Genomic DNA, 4,764 nt, shown 5'->3' on the forward strand with positions numbered 1-4,764 from the left:
TGGCGGAGTTTGTGACCGTTTGATCTTGTCATCCCTCGGGGTGCTCTGGTGAACAGACGTTCCCCCAGATTATAATGAGCACCCCGATAAACTTATAGGTGGCCACCATATCACCCCATATCACCCCTGAGCCTGCACTTTTCCAGGCTGAAGAGGCCCATGGCTTTCAGCCTCTCATCATAAGGTCTGTTTTCCTGACCTCTGATCATGCATGTGGCTTTCCTCTGCACTCTCTCAAGCTTCTCCACATCCTTTTCAAATTGTGGAGCTCAAAACTGGATGCAGTACTCCAGCTGCGGCCTCACCAAGGCTGAGTAGAATGGGAGAATGACGTCCCGGGATTTGCTTGAGAAGCAACTATGGATGCAAGCCAGAGTTTTGCTCACTTTACTAGCTGCAGCATCACATTGAAGGCTCATGTTCATCTTGTGGTCAATCATGACCCCCAAGTCCTTTTCATCTGTAGTGCTAACTAGCGTATCACTGCTGAGCCTATAAGCTTGCTGCAGGTTTTTCCTCCCAAGGTGGAGAACCTTGCATTTTTTGGTGTTGAACACCATCAGGTTCTCATCCACCCATTTCATGAGCCTGTCAAGATCTGCCTGGATAGCCCTCCTGTTCTCAGGTCTGGATGCTTTACCCCAAAGTTTGGTGTCATCGGCAAACTTGGCCAGCCCACTTCTGACACCAATATTCACATCATTGATGAAGATGTTAAACAGTATAGGCCCTAGGACAGAGCCTTGAGGGACCCCACTGGTGACTGCGCACCAAGACGATTGGCTTCCATCAACCACCACCCTCTGGGTCCTACTGTAGATGTCCTGCCCAACCTGTAGTGTTAGAATCAGGCTAGGGACAGACATTCAAAAAGCCTGAGCCTGAATTGATTCAATCTTTGCAGGTTAGTCTAACCTGGCTAGGCTGAACTGGTTCGCATATGTACAGACATTTTCTCTGGATGTAGAGTTCGCATAGGTACAGACATTTCCTGAACTGGTTCACATATGTACAGACATTTCTTCTGGATGTAGAGTTGCTCAGGCTAGAAGTCAGGGGGGCACTAGAGCAGCTCTCCCTTCCATTTGACAGTGCTGAGCTGAGGGGGGTGTGGCCAGACCCCCACAGGATGCTCTGATTAGGGAGGGGTTCCCCTCCCCCCCCCGCAAGGGAGCCAGCAGGGTGTTGATAACAGCATTTAGTATACCATCAAGAAAACAAAAGCCTCTCTCATTAGTTCAGTCTCTTCTAAACAACTTTTTCCAAGGAAGGAACAGAGGGACATTACCAGCTGACCTATTGATTAGCTCCAAAAAGCCCTAAGCAGACATTGTCCTGTCTGCCTTTGTCCTGTCTATCTTACACAGACACCTCTCAGCATTAGCTAGCAGAGCACATGCTGGCTACGGTCCCTGCCGTGGGATAGGAGACACGCGAATCTCTGCTTGAGCAGGGAGTTGGGGGGGATGGGGCAGGGGGAAGCCAGGCACATGGGAGGGGCCAGCCCTGCTCTGGAGCAGACAGCTCAGCCCCGCCTGGGCTGCAAAGCATTTGGGATGTTGGGGGACTCTGGTTTAAGTTAAGTGATTTGTAATTATCATTATGGGCAAAGCCATTGCATAAACTGGTTTGACCCAAATCAGTTAAGTCTGATACTACACTCAACCAGGTTTATCTCAAACCAGTTTCAGCCATTTTCAAAATGGTTTATGTGCACTGAATGTCTGTTCTGTTACAGGTTTAAACCAGTTTCTGCTCACTTAAACCGGTTTACGTGTAATGTCTGTCCTGACCTACAGACTGTCTCCCTGCCAGTGCAGTATACAGATTGTAAAAGCCATACATACTGCAGCATCAAGGCACTGTGAGAGGACACCAGCCCCTCAGGAGGGACGTGTCATTAATTTAGTCATACCTTGAATTTAATCAAACGGGCCAAGAAGGGCCAAAACTGTCACACACCCAAAAAACAAACTCCCATTCCCTCTACATGGAACGTAAGCATTAAATACCTAATACTTAGCAGCCACCATACTGCTTGCCTAAATCGTGAGGAGCCATGGAGGGAAACGTGACAAAGAGGAGTCAATTGTTTTGCCCCCTCCCACCTCCTGCCAAGAGGATTCATTCCTTGATTCGGCTCGCTGGAGAAGGCAGGGTGGGAAAGGGTGAAACAACAACAGAGTGATGATGGAGACAAGGCTGGTGCCAGCATTTGAATGCCCCAGGGCACCCGCCAAAAATAACATGATGCTTGGCTTTTTACATTAAGCAACTCCCAACTCTGATGCAACCTCTGACTGGCTAGGAGAGCTGCTGCCACTGAGCAACTACAACCCCAATGTCTTCCACACCACAAGCAAGCAACAAGTGAAAACTCTCTAGCTTTTGCTGCTTTATCTACTAGAGTCAACTGAGAATGCAAGGAGTAAGGCCCAAAGTCGCCAATGTAGTTATGCACCTAATACCTACTTAGACATCTAATTTGTAAGTGATTTCACTGGTAAATTAGACACTTAGAGCTGGATCCTATTCCACCTATTAGGTACCTTCATGGATTTAGCACCTACATTCAATTCTATACCAACTTGTTGAAGTCCTGGAAAAATTATTAACAGAAAAGATGAGTGGGTCCTTCTTCTTAGTGCATTTTTATGAGTTAATCTTAAGGTTAAAATGATGGTATGCTATGAAGAGAGATGAGTTAATGGGTTTTAAGGGACTCCAGGTGGAATGGGATCCACTTAGTTGTCTAGTAGGTGGACTAGAATCAGGCACTTTGCGAATCTTGCCGTAAGTTACCAAGATAATCTGTACCTGAAACTACAGGTCTTCTAGTGCAGAGTAACCTCTGAATGCAATGGGAGTTACCTGGGCAGAGGGCTTGCAGGACTGGGTCTATTCTGCATGCCTCATTTGCATGCATAAAGCCAACACCCAAAGCCCAGGGAGATAGACAGGGGCCTGCATGGCATGTTTCTAAAACAAACTCTGGCTGGCATGCACACCTATTCTTGCAGGTTATGCATAGCATCTTTACAGTACAGACAGGGCTCTGTGAGACCCATGATGATGAGGGCTTTGCCCATAATGATAATTACGAATCACTTCTATTCCAGTAAGACGTAGAAGCCCCAGTCGAAATCAGGACCCCATTATGCAAAGCGAGGCATTATACACACACATAATAAGAAGCTGGCTCTGCCCCTAGAAATAAAGGGAAGAGACTCAGAGAAGGGAATTTACCTGCCCAAAGTCACTAGCAGAGCTAGAATAAAATACAAACCCCCGCCCCCACCCCCCAACACACACACACCCTGCACCACCCATGGCTCTGACCACCCTGCCTCTCTCATCATGAATGTTAAAGTATAGAAGCAGCAAGCCCAGCTGGGGTTGGTGGTCCAGCAAGAAACATGAGCTGGGAGAAGGAATCCTTCCTATGGGACCAAGCTAGGTGGCCTTTTGTCAGGGCTTGTCAAAAGAAAAATAAAATAAATAAAAAAATAAAGACTTCTGTGTTGGGGGACTTTTTTTTTGTGCAGTTGTTTCTGATCCCTAATAAATCATGTAGGCTGCAGCTGACCAATATGCACAACATTATTATTGTCTTGATTCATTTGTTGAAAGAAAAATGACACTGCAGCTTTGCCAGAGCAGACAGGATCTGCTTTTTCAGCAGGTTTGTTGATATTAGCCCACAATCTCATCAGGGTCAGTGTATACTCTGGACTCTAAAAGTATTGCTGCATTCCCATCTCTTAGATACCAAGAGTCACCAAACCAAAATACTGCTTGCTGCAGCTCCAGCCTGAAATGGTCTGTCTTTCTTTTCCTCCCTCCTCAGTTTCCCATTAATTCTCCAGCAGCATTTGTGTACATTGAGTTTACAGATTGAAGTAGCTGAACTGAGCGCCAGGGTGAACTATCTCACATCCATCTAAACAAAAGCAAGCATTTCCAGTCCACAAGATTTACTCAGTGAGAGATTGGCTATGGGTATGTGAGGGTGGAGGGGCTCTGTGGCTCAGGGGCCAGATAGGGAAACTTCTGAGGGATGTACAGACCTTGCTTTATGAATAAGCAGCAAACTTCGTTGCAGGCACCCCTGAGTATCTGGAGCTTGCATACCCCTCTCTTAGGGTGGATCAGACCTGCTTGTAGGCATGTCAGTCACCTGAGCTGAGCTGGTGGAGCTGGTGAGCTTACAAGTAGCAGCCTGCAGCTTTAAACCTGGAGGCTCTCAAAAAAACTGCAGAGATATGGTGCACAGACTCCCATGGCATCTTGTCTCCATGCTGCATGTATTTTGCTGTTACAGGTGAATGAGTCATGGAAAGGTTAGGTCTCTTTAACACTCTCTCTGGTTTCCATGAGCTTTTTCTAGTGTTTCCAGAAGGCAACAGTGAGCCATGACATTTCCAAGGGCAAATGTCCCTCCTGGAGAGAAAGGGAGAATGTATATGGGGTATGTCTGCAATGTAGTGAGCCCTGGCTGTTACTCAGGCGTTGCTGTTCCCTACCCCTCACCTCCTCATACACAGCCTTTTCATCTCAGATACGTGGCATGTGGTGCTTTTCACCCAGGCTGAGTAATATAGCAAGGGATAAATTAGGACCTGGGCTCCGTTTGCATTTGGGCTGGTAACTCACCCACCACTGTGCAGAGAGGATGCAGACCAAATCACTCAGGTCATCCAATGTCTTTCAAAAATTCCCCCTTTGCACTCAGAAGAATCAACAAGATCTCCCACTCTTTATAGG

The sequence above is a fragment of the Alligator sinensis genome, unplaced genomic scaffold (genome assembly GCF_000455745.1).
Source record: "Alligator sinensis unplaced genomic scaffold, ASM45574v1 scaffold694_1, whole genome shotgun sequence".
NCBI lineage: Eukaryota > Metazoa > Chordata > Crocodylia > Alligatoridae > Alligator > Alligator sinensis.